The following is a 13,275-nucleotide window of genomic DNA, read 5'->3' as shown; positions in this document are numbered from 1 at the left end:
GTTTAACTTTAATAGCTCTATGTAATATGGCCCTAAGAATTCAACAGATTTATTAACTAAGTTAAATGGTAGACAGACCCCTATTTTTTTTACGTATGGACTCCCTAATTACAGATTATGTACCGTACCAGCAAATGACTGACTAGTCTTGCCAAACCATAAGATACATAAAGCAAAGGTGGGTAAGGGTGTATGTGTAAATATAATGTATATAGGCATATTGAGGTCAAATAAAAGCCTGATAGAAAATATGGAACATATTCACTTTGGGTCTTTTGACAGTTTGGGACCCAAAGAGATCAGAATTATGCTTTGCCCTTAAAACACTTATTAATGGTAATTAATAGAAATTAGGAATTTTATTTGTAAAATTTAGTGGGAAATTATGAAGACAATAATAGACCTGACTCACCTGAGATTTACCACAATTTACACTACAGAATCCGCATAAATTGCAGCTGAAAGCTCAGAACGTAAGCCTCTTATTATATCGAACAAGACAGAAACCAGTGGGATTTTACTTAAAACCACAACGGGAACCACTGGTCTTAGTAAACTCTCCTCTTAGGGCAATAGGGTTGGGAGACTCGGAATTGCTCTTATTGGTGGCCAATGACATCAGCGCCTCTACATTTCTCCTAAAGGTGGAAGAAATTATAGTGTTTTATTGCTTTGATTTAGCCACTCTCAAGTGGTTTGCCTTTTTACATATCATACAGCTGTTTGTATTACTTGCTAATTCTGTACTAGTACACCATAACCTCTTCAAATCGCACATTCATTTGGGTGGCAGGAACTGGACCCCTGACAATCTGCCAATATTATTGGCCCAACCTTCAATTTTTAAAGCTTGGATAACTCCTTAAGGGTGCCTTCTCACTTACTGGATCAGCAGTTTGCAGCGAGTTTGCAGCTAAATCTGCTGTGGATTCTGGTATAGTAAAGTTCTATGGGGTCACATACCCGCAGCGGAATTTTCGTTCCACTGCAGATATGTGACCCGGCCCCTTTAACCCCCGGCAGCCCGCAGCCCGCAGCCCGGAGCATATATTACCTGCTTGTCGCCGCGGCGGCTGTGTAAAGCTTCCAGCTCCCCTTGCTCCTCATCAGCCAATCAGTGCACGGCAGTACTGATTGGCTGATAAGAAGCGAGGGGAGCCGGGAACTTCACACAGACACTGCAAACTCGCAGCGTGAAATCCGCTGCGGACCCGGTACGTGTGAAGGCACCTAAAGGATGGACACATCTGTAGTTATGTCATACCAGGGCATGCAATAATGGGTTGTCTTGAATAATCCACCCCATCTTGAACAGTGTAATTGCAATAAAACTGACTGGATTCACATCTGTATTTGAGCTCTCCGCCTAATTTTTTGTCTCATGCTTCAAGGCATCAGAAACTGGAAATTTTCTGTATTTTTAATTTAAAAAAAGGTGTGGCATGCACACAAAAAAAAACCTCCAAAGGAGATTTATCAAACATGGTGTAAAGTAGAGTGGATTCAGTTGCTCCTAGCAACCAATCAGATTCCACCTTTTTCATTTTCAAAAGAATCTGTGAGGAATGAAAGGCAGGATCTGCTTGGTTGCTAGGGGCAACTAAGCCAATTCTACTTTACACCATGTTTGATCAATCTCTACCAAAGTGTGCATACAAACTTTTTTTTACTTGACTCTATGTTGAAGGGTGTTCAATTTGCAATCCATATTTCTAGTATTGATCAACATGAATGTATCCACCCAATACAGAAGACACAAGACATAGGTGATCACGACCCTAGTAAATCAGTCATTTAGAGGAATAGTCCAAAGTTATTTTAAATCCATGTCCCCTTAAAGAACGAAAATCCAGAGCAACACACAAAAGCCTAATAAGTCCATAAATCAAGCTATTTCCTTTTCAGACATGGCTCTGTGTGTTTTTTGTGATGCCGTTTTATGTGGAGTTTGTACATGAGATTGAATCTCCTTTTTTTGCGCTTAATCGGAGAGTTATCCACACAAAGAGATAAAAAGTAAACAAAAGAAAAGCAAGGTATTTGCCTTTGAGGACACAGATGTTTAAAATTGTAGTAATAATCAGCAAATGTAAGTACAAGTCATGCCGGAACATTATCATGCAATATAACATTATGAAAGTTCTGAATGAAATCGCAGCCCTGTTCCTAATAGTCATTATATGTGAGCAAGAGGTTATTTAAACAGTACATGTTATTGTGCTCCATGGGGAACTGTGGTTCACTGAAAAGGAGTAACTAAATAAAGGTCAAACAGATAAAAATATAGAGGGAGAGAAGGCTGAAAGCTGTTCGCCACTGCTAGAGTGTCTTATTTTCTACAACGTTTATTTTTGATTATTAAAAGCTTTTTAAATGTCACAGACTTTAATTTTCCTCGGTTTTCCCTCCACAGTTGAAAAAGCTCCATGAGAACAAGCACTCAGCATTGGGAAATAGGTAATTTGTCACATTTTTGGGAAAGGCGATTAGACTAGTGGAACGTTTCTTTTCTTTTCTTTTTTTTTTTCTATACCTTTTACTACTATATATTATCGCTACAGTGTAAAACAGAAGAATTCTTCCCTGGGCTGATTAATGTACAACCACAAACCTCAAGGAAATGTACTTCGTCAATGAGAAACTCAGGCCACAAATGAAAATGGACAGTCAACCTCCTTTAATAAAACCAATCCTGGGTAAACCATTTATGCTGTCAGATAAACCTACAAAGTCACCACTATCTTCCGGGTGATATCCATGGATACCAGATCATTCCCAACTTCTCAGTTTGTATTCAGAACTTCTTTTGACTAATATAAGTGTTGTTTATGCTCACATTTACATTTAATCTTTAGTTTTTTTTCTTTATAAAAATGATATCATCAATGCGATAATGGTAAAATCAGATTAAAAACAATGAGAAATTAAAGTTCGAGGGGGGGCTTTAAAAAATCATTACGGGCAGGGGGTAGGGTGAAAATAAAAAAAAAAAATTAGTCACCTGGTCAAGTGCCCACACAGAGCTGTGACCCACTCCTGGACCCTGTTGGCTGTCTCCTGAGCTCCCCTCCGGCTATGTCATAACCAAGCTGATGGATGCCCTGCTTAGTCAGTCAATGACTGGGACAGGACACCGCTGCAGTTACTGATTGGCTGACCAGGCTAAATCCTACCCATATGTGACCTCAAACCTAGGTCGTGATGTACCAGAAACCCGGGAGAAGATGACAGCCGATGGGGCCTGGGAGCTCTGTGCACAGGCTCAGGGTGCAGAAGTATATTGGATTTTTTATTCCCCCCCACCCCCCACCCTCTGCCTGTAGTGATTTTTTACCTAGCCCCCCCCCCCCCCCCCCCCCCCCCGCCAGGCTTCTTCTTTAATCAGGCTAAGGAAATAGCCTTACAACACACATCTGTGTTCAGCCGATGGCATAAGGCCTGTGTGCTGGTCAAATCTCTTGGACATAACATGTAGCTGTAAACGGGACTCATAGCATCATAGTGGGTTATACATATAGGGCGACGTTTATTAAGTCCAGCGTTTTCTGCGCCGGACTTAAAAATGTCCCCGCAGCTCCGACGGTCCACACCCCCTCCCCGCCCCTCTGGCGTACCAGTCGTAAATGGACCCGATGCAAATAATTTATTAATAAATTTATTCGCATCGGGCCCATTTCCGACAAAAAATATGCATTTTGCCGTTGATACATCTCCCCCATAGAGTATAAGAGCTGGGATTGCTAGAAATAAAATAGCCTGCAATAAGGTCTTGTGGCATATGGGTCCAGCAATTGAATGTAGCTGATGTACAACTGCAGCAGGGGTGCTCTGCGCTCATTCTTACAGGTTTGATTGTGGCAACATCAGAGGAACAGAGGTGAGTATAACAGTGCATGGGTGCTTCACTGTGCAACGCCCATTTCACAGCTTGTGTTTCCTCCTGCTGAGCAATTTGTGAACTTTTCTGCCTACTTCAGGTGATCCACACTGTCCTTAAAGATAAATAAAGGCTTAACTCTCACCTCTACCCAACATAATCCACTCAGACCCCTCCTTTAGCTTATCACTATCAGAAGCAACAGTTCTGTGCTAAGGGCGACTCCTTTCTTGTGGTGCTTCCATTCTTTCTTTCTTTTCTGTACCCACAGCAGCTTAGAAAACCAGTGCATTAGTAACCCCTTCTCCCTCAGAGAGGAGTAACTGCAGTGCTAAGTCCTAAACTAAGGGGAAGGACATAACTGTTTGTACTAGTGGCAAACAACCCAGCGCTGGTCCAATCCCCTGAAATGAAGAGAATGATAAATAGCAGTGCACCATGAAGTGGGCTCTCAATAACATTCAGATCTCTAATACCACCTTGTCACCACTTTGAAGTGACAATCTAAAAAGGACGTTTTTTTTTTTTTATCTTTTGAAAATACAGGTACTGTATACTTTAAATAAACCCTCAATGCTAAGAGGACCAAGTTGCCGCTACATCATTCCTGTTGATGAATGTAGGACTTTATTGCCCAAGGCCTAAATGTAAGCACTAGGTTGCTGGAGCAGCCTACAAAAGACCCCATAAATCTTAATATCGATAGGGAGAAAGGGGTGGGCACTTCTGTTCAAGATAAAAGATAGATTTCCAGTTCTTGCCTAAAGCCGCACTTTAAAAAGCAATAGGACAATGCAATCTGTGGACTGGTACTGTATGTCTGCAAATTGGCAAATGGAGTGAAACGATTTGCTCATCTGTAGTCAAGACACTTGTTCCTAAAATATTCTAAGGGTATAACCAGTTTAATAGGTACCGGAATGAGAGGAAGCAATTGGCCAATGTGAATTTCTCTGCTATGTTAAAGACTACACGGGAGCCCTTACATTTTATTGGCCTACCCTGCAGAGTGTTATTTTTTTGTAAATCCATTTTTGTGTTAGCACTGAAAGCCATCACTGTGTAAGGGAAATAGTTTTATGAAAGTCCTCTGATTTGTATTGTTACATACAATACATTGACCAGGCATAACGGCATTAAAAAATTGCACAATTCAATGTACTGTACAGTAAGTAAGAGTCATTATCAGCCCTGCATAATACAAAGCTTCTCTAATAGTAACAGTCGCTGAAAGGCTCAGTTTAAGATCCATTAGAGATATTACTTACTAGTCCATTAATTTACATTAAGCAAATTAGATGTATTTAATACTAACTAAATATCTTGTTAAAATAACTCAATGAAATGGCTCGGTGAATAAGATTGATTTCTATGTGCTGCTTTCTCAGCTAATGTCATTACAGTTAACACTATGTGGTAAAGACTGCAGCTGCTCTGTACCGCAGTCATTCTTGGGCAGTGATTCATAATGTAACCTTTCTTATTTTTTATTCTTTTTGTTTTTTAGCAGATTTTATTTTTTTGCCTCTCTTTTTAGAATCTCCAAATAAACAATATTGTTCAAAAGAATTGTGAGTGTGACTTTCTTCATTGTAACACTAATTGGGACATTAAGGACCCATTCAAACTATGGAATTGGGTCCAAAATTCCGCTCAGAACCCCAACCCGTGGATTCCGCGCCAAATCCCGCCTGCTATCTGTTTCGAGGGGAGGCCTTGCGCGCCTCCACTCTCAATTCTTTAAGCAGAGGGGCGTGAAGAGTCACTGGAGTACGGCTGAGAAAAGATGTAGATTCACCCCTTCTCCCTGGCCTACACCAGTTGTATCCCCCGCTAACCTGGGCAGGCAGGGCGGGCAGAGGAGGTGCAGCAAGGCAGGGAGAAGGCGTGGTTTCCTCCCGCATCTCATTTACCATGATTTTTGCCTGCTCAAAGGTGTAAATCATGAAACAAATCTACACCTGCTGGAAGCAGATGTAGATTTGTTGCGCAGAGCCTGCACCGGGCACAGGTCTGTCTGGCTTTACTAAGAGGCATGTGTCGAGAAAAGGGGGGCAGGGCTATAGGGCTAAGCCACACCCGCCTGCATGCCATTTGTGGGACTTCCTCTTTAATAATGTTTGTCTACCAGCCTTTGTAGAACCTATGTATTATATATTATACATTGTTTAGGGCAATAACCCTAAAACATCTGTTTGTAGATGGGTATTCTTTTGAGAGATGTTTGACTTGGCATATATTCCTAATCATTTAAGACTCCTAGTTGGAGTGAAACATTGACTTGAAGGAAATGCTAACTTGAAAAGGTGATGTGAGAGAGATACTTTGGATATTCTTTCTTAGCAGAATTCTCAGTGGAGTATGAATAGTTTTTGTGCCTTTTGCACTGCCTGTTTGTAATATTAAGATCTTTTTCAGTTCTATTTATTAAAGGAGAAGTCCGGCAAAAATCTTTATTAAATTATTGTATTGCCCCCCAAAAGTTATATAAATTCCTAATATACACATATTAGGGGAAATGCTAATAAAGTGCTTTTTTTTCCCTGCACTTACTACTACATCAAGGCTTCACTTCCTGGATAACATGGTGATGTCACGATCCGACTCCCAGAGCTGTGCGTGCTGTGGCTGCTGGAGAGGATGATGGCAGAGGGATGCTCAGTGTCCCTCCAGTGCCCTGTGTCCCTCAGTGTCCCCCTGCCATCATCCTCTATAGCAGCCACAGCCCGCACAGCTCTGGGAGTCGGGTCGTGACATCACCATGTTATCCAGGAAGTGAAGCCTTGATGCAGTAGTATGTGCAGGGAAAAAAGCACTTTATGTGCATCTCCCGTAATAAGTGTATACTGGTGATTTGTATAACTTTTGGGGAGCAATACTGTACAATACTTTAATAAAAATCTTCGCCGGACTTCTCCTTTAAGCTTATCCTAAGATTTGATTCAGACCCTTAACAATGGTTAGAACAAGCCAGGAGAAGCACTCAGATATGTGTGTTCTCTCCCTGCTCTGTCCTTGTGGCAGGAGACTTCTATAGTAAGTCTTTGGGCACAGTTCCTAGAGGGAGGAGATAGACTGAGAGAAGCATCTAGTTGTTTACTTCTCCCAGCTCATTTAAATTCATGCACTTTTGGTCTAAAACCTTTTTCTGTCTACTAACTGTGCATCTAGGATGGCTACTGGTGTTTGTGCATAAGCAAGAAGTATTATAAGCTATATGTTATCTATGTAGCAGAGGGGATCTTGGAGCTAACAGTATATTGGCTTTTGCTTCCATGGGCTTACCAGTTGATTCTGTAGTCCACCCTCCATCTATACAGATCATTTGTACCATTGCTTTTAATTTAATAATAAACTTTGCTAATAGTTCATGCACAGGACATTATATTAATACAGTCTAAAGCTATGTTCACACTACGAAAAACTATGGCCGTAGTTCTCGCCGCAGAACTACGGCCGTAGTTTGGCGGGATGGAACATAGCCTTAGTTTCAATTGGATCCCAGCCGGAGCGTACACACATCGTATGCGCTCCGGCCGGGATTCTGTGCGGCGCCGGAAAAAACTGACAGGTCAATTAGTTCACACAGTGAAGCAAGCGGCTCCGGCCGCTTGCTTTACTGTGGGCTATGGGAAGCTCTGATGCGGGCGCGTACTTAAGTACCAGCAAAGATGATCCGGCCAGAGACCGGCCATTCCGTGACCCGGCCGGGGTCACAGAACGGCCGGTCTCATACAGCGTGTGCACATAGCCTAATAGGTTATTCAACCCATAGGAAACCATGGAAAGTGGTTGCAAAGTCAGCTTTAAATGAGTTAAACCTTCAGAGCCATTATTTTTTTGGAATCACTGGACCCTGGCTTGGAGGGGAAATGCAGCAGTCAGAAAATGTAGAGATGTTTGGATTAAAATGAAATAGCTTTTGCAGGAAAATTAATCTAAATAATGGTCCAGTGACATTTTATATTGGTTTGATATAATATCTCCCCAGAAAGAGAATAAATACCAAATACAGAACAGACACTCTATCGCCAGTGTATATGGTCACACAAGCTTCATTTATTGCTCTGCATTTGCTTAGCAAGCAGTATGTTCTTCCCTGTCCATGGTGCTGAAAGCATCTATAGCTCATGCAATGCAACCACGCCAAGTGGACATTTTTGATGTAAAAAAAAAAGAAGAAAGAACATTTCTATGCTAATGTTTCCATGGGAAAGACCGTACCTGTCACTGATTTGTCTTGCCCTGAAGAGATTAAACTTTTCTGCTTTGAACATATGAGACTGTCTATGGCTGTCACCAGCTTTATGTATACAAGTTTTTAGTGCAATTAGGGTAGTCAATGTATCCAGTCCTTTGTTGTCTTGTTGCATAGGAGATGGCATAAGGTAAATTCTATCAACAATTTGATTTTAGCTTTCAAAAGCGAGCAAAAGGATAGGACGGCAACGCACTAAGTTGGGCATTGAGAGTGATGACTAAAGGCAAAAATATTTACATCTATTTCCAAGGTTTGCTAATGGTGAAACCTTCTAAGATCTAGATGCAGCAGATAACCTCCATGTTATATTATGTGACAGTTTTCTGTATTGATCTGTAAACAGAATCTAGCTTAGGGGGGGGATATAACTATAATATATAAATATACAAACAATGCACAATATTCAGTGAGTGGTAAGACTAGAGGCTTCTATATAGAACTATGTTATTTTCGTGAATGTCTAGGTCACTAGATGGATCATATTTTTAATCTGCTATAGTAACACATGGTACAATACATAAACTTTTCTCCTAAACCATCTCTGAAATTGTCACATTTTTCTATAACAGCAGTTAAACTTTAAGATTTGATTTATTTACAGTTAAACATGAAATATTCTTAATAACTTATTTCTTTGCTGTAACCAAATGTGAACCTTGGGGGCAGGACCAAAGGTCGTTGATGCACAGATGTCCAAGTCACACTCAAACGGCACTCTCCTCCTCGCCTTCCAAGAGCAATAACATTTTGTTTTTTCCACCTACAGGACTGGTTGAGGGCTCATTTTTTTCACTATGAGCTATAGCTTTAATTGGTATGATATTAAAGAAAGGGATTATCCAGCGAAAATCTTTTTCTTTCAAATCAACTGATATCAGAAAGTTATATAGATTTGTAATTTACATCTATTAAAAAATCTTAAGCCTTCCCATACTTATTAGCTACTGTATGTCATGCAAGAAATGTTTTATTTTCAGTCTGACACAGTGCTCCCTACTGACATCTCTGGCCGAGACAGGAACTCTGTCTCGGTTTTCTATGATTCCCTATAGAAAACCTCTCCTGCTCTGCACAGTTCCTGTCTCGGCCAAAGATGTCAACAGAGAGCACTGTCTAAGACTGAGAATAAAACAACATTTTATGCATAACATATAGCAGCTAATAAGTATGGAAAAACTCCCGGTGCCGCTCGTTGCCCGGGGCCGCGTCTATTAGTGGGCTTGGTCTGATCGCCGTGTCCACTAATAAAGTAATCGGATGCAGCTGTTAAAATTGACAGCTGCATCTGACTACTTGATGCAGCCGTTCCCTGGTGTCTATTGGGGAGGATCGCTCCTCCGTGACGTTGTCGCGGAGGAGCGATCCACACATCTTACTCGTTCCTGGGTCAGTGCCGTAATGGCGCTGCTCCCGACTCGGCACTCAATTGCTTCCGGCTGCAGCAGCCGGAAGCAAATAATGTACCTATCTCATCGATCTATGCTGCATATCTATGCAGCATAAATCTGTATGAGAGATCAGAGTACTTATACCAGAAGTCCCCAGGGGGGCTTCTAGTATAAGTGTAAAAGAAAAAAAGTATTGTTATTAATAAAACGACCCCTCCCCTAATAAAAGTGTGAATCACCCCCCTTTTCCCAAGTTATAAATAAAAAAAGACAAATAAATAAACATGTGTGGTATTGCTGCATGCGTAATCGCCCGAACTATTAATTAATCACGTTCCTGATCTCGCATGGTAAACGGCGTAAGCGCAAAAAAATCCCAAAGTGCAAAATTGCGCATTTTTGGTCACATCAAATCCAAAAAAATGTAATAAGTGAACAAAAAGTCGTATATGTGCAATCAAGGTACCGATAGAAAGAACACATCATGGCGCAAAAAATGACACCTCACACAGCCCCATAGACCAAAGGATAAAAGCGCTATAAGCCTGGGAATGGAGCGATTTTAAGGAACATATATTTGTTAACAACGGTTTGAATGTTTTACAGGCCATCAGATACAATGAAAGTTATACATGTTACATATCATTGTAATCTTAACGAATTGAGGAACATATATGACAAGATAATTTTACCCCAGGGCGAACGGCGTAAAAACATAAAAAAAAAAAATAAAAGAAATGCGTTTTTTTTTCAATTTCACCACACATTGATTTTTTTTCTGGTTTTGCAGTGTACTTTATGAAAATATTCAGCCTGACATTGCAAATTACAATTAGCGGCGCAAAAAATAAGGGCTCATGTGGGTTTCTAGGTGAAAAAATGCAGGTGCTATGGCCTTTTAAGCACAAGGAGGGAAAAACGAAAACGCAAAAATTGAAATTGACCCGGTCAGGGCCGATTCTAGCTTTTCTGCTGCCTGAGGCGAAAATTAAAATGGCGCCCCCCCCATTCTAGAATCAATGGTGTAGCAACTATTTCACATGTGCTGCTATATATACCACCCCTCCACTATGCCCCAGTAATCATATATCCACATGTGCTGCTATATACCACCTCCTCCACTATGCCCCAGTATACAAATATCCACATGTGCTGCTATATACCACCTCCTCCACTATACCCCAGTATACATATATCCACATGTGCTGCTATATACCACCACCTCCTCCACTATGCCCCAGTATACATATATCCACATGTGCTGCTATATACCACCACTTCCTCCACTATACCTCAGTATACATATATCCACATGTGCTGCTATATACTACCACCTCCTCCACTATGCCCCAGTATATATATATCCACATGTGCTGCTATATACCACTTCCTCCACTATACCCCAGTATACATATATCCACATGTGCTGCTATATACCACCTCCTCCACTATAACCCAGTATGCATATATCCACATGTGCTGCTATATACCACCTCCTCCACTATGCCTCAGTATACATATATCCACATGTGCTGCTATATACCACCTCCTCCACTATGCCCCAGTATACATATATCCACATGTGCTGCTATATACCACCACCTCCACTATAACCCAGTATGCATATATCCACATGTGCTGCTATATACCACCTCCTCCACTATGCCTCAGTATACATATATCCACATGTGCTGCTATATACCACCTCCTCCACTATGCCCCAGTATACATATATCCACATGTGCTGCTATATACCACCACCTCCACTATACACCAGTATACATATATATCCACATGTGCTGCTATATACCACCTCCTCCACTATATCCCAGTATACATATATCCACATGTGCTTCTATATACCACCACCTCCTCCACCATGCCCCAGTATACATATATATCCACATGTGCTGCTATATACTTCCTCCACTATATCCCAGTATACATATATCTACATGTGCTGCTATATACCACTACCTCCTCCACCATGCCCCAGTATACATATATCCACATGTGCTGCTATATACCACCACCTCCACTATATCCCAGAGACTATGGTATAAACTGGGGTATAGTAGTGGAGGAGGGGGCTGGAGTCCAGCACAGGCAGGAGGAGCAGCACAGACTGACAGGATACAACATGGCTCTGGTGCTGGAGGAGTTTGCTCTTATGTCTGCTGCTGTTATCAGTCTGCAGCTGTCACAAAGATGGATGATGTGCTCTCCGGTGTGCACACTCTCCTAGAAGCACACTGCACTGCCTGTATGGGCTCTGGCACAGTGACTACAGACCTTGCTCCGGCTACCACCTCCTGGCTCCCTCACGGGCTCTGAGACCTGACCCCCGCCCCTGACCTACAAACAATTATCACCCTCAGCCACCAGCCTCCCCCCTCAGCCCTGTTATACATACTTACTAGTACTGGGGAGGAGGAGGGATCAAGTGTGGAGCCGCTGTGGCCGGTCGAGCAGGCATGTACCCAATCCTCAGGAAGACTACCGGGTGACGTCACACATAACAGAGACGTAGCCCGGCAGTTCCTGGGGAGGGCGGCAGGGGGCCGGCCAGGGACTGAGCACTGCTAGGAGATCGGGGGCTGCTGTCATTTTAGTGAAGTTACTCTTCACTAAAATGACAGTGTCAGGGAAGATTGTGCCGTCCCCTGCAGGATCACAGGAGCTGCCGCCTGAGGCAGAAGCCTCAGTCCGCCTCATGGCAGGAGCGGGACTGGACCCGGTCCTCTAAGGGTTAAAGGAGTAGTTTACCCAAATATAACTTCTTTCAAATCAACTGGTGTCAGAAAATGCCAGAGATTTGTAATTTACTTCTATTAAAAAACCTCAAGTCTTCCAGTACTTATCAGCTCCTGTATATCCTGCAGGAAGTGGTATATTCTTTCCAGTCTGACACAGTGCTCTCTGCTGCCACCTCTGTCCATGCAGCCTGTAGATGGATGCCTAGCCTTGGTAACCCTTGTCTTATGTCGTTATACTGGCCACAGAGTTAGACTTTGACTTACAGGGGCCACCCTGGTGTTTCCCTATTTTGGTCCCAAAGCTCGCAACAGAGTGAGGACCTGAGGGACTACGTATCAGGGTGGTTTGGTGCTCTCCCCCCTCTCTAGGAGGCACCCCTTGGCAATGGGCTTCCTTCTCTGGAGAGAGGGATATCTGGCTATTCCCGTGTTTTGAGACTCGTAACTGAGGCTTCACGGACCCCTTTTTTGCACCTCTGCCCATGTCAGGAATTGTCAAAAACAACAGCAAATCCCCATAGAAAACAACTTCTGCTCTTCAGACTACAAAGAATACATCACCTCCTGCAGGATATACAGCGGCTGATATATACTGGAAGATTAAAGTAAATTACAAATCTCTGGCACTTTCTGCCACCAGTTGATTTGAAATAAAACAATTTTGGTGAACTACTCTTTTAATGAAAATGGAAAAATTTTATTGCTTTTTATAAAAATAAAAAAAAATAGAAAAGGTTTATAAAAAAAAAATATTCTAATAAAAAAAATTCTAATATTAATTTAATATAATTTTATTATTTCATTAAAAAAAATAGCAATCCTGGTGTTTTTTTCTCCTCTTTTCACTTACGCTGTTCACTGCATTGTTATATTTTAATAGATCAGGGGAGGGGTTATGTAATATTTGCTTATACTTATTAAAGCAATCATTAGCTTGCTTACACTGATCAATGCTATATCTTTGCATAGCATTGATCAGTATTATTGGTGCTC

Source organism: Dendropsophus ebraccatus, chromosome 7, assembly GCF_027789765.1.
Source record: "Dendropsophus ebraccatus isolate aDenEbr1 chromosome 7, aDenEbr1.pat, whole genome shotgun sequence".
In the NCBI taxonomy this organism is placed as follows: Eukaryota; Metazoa; Chordata; class Amphibia; order Anura; family Hylidae; genus Dendropsophus; species Dendropsophus ebraccatus.
Note: the sequence above shows the minus strand (reverse complement) of the source record.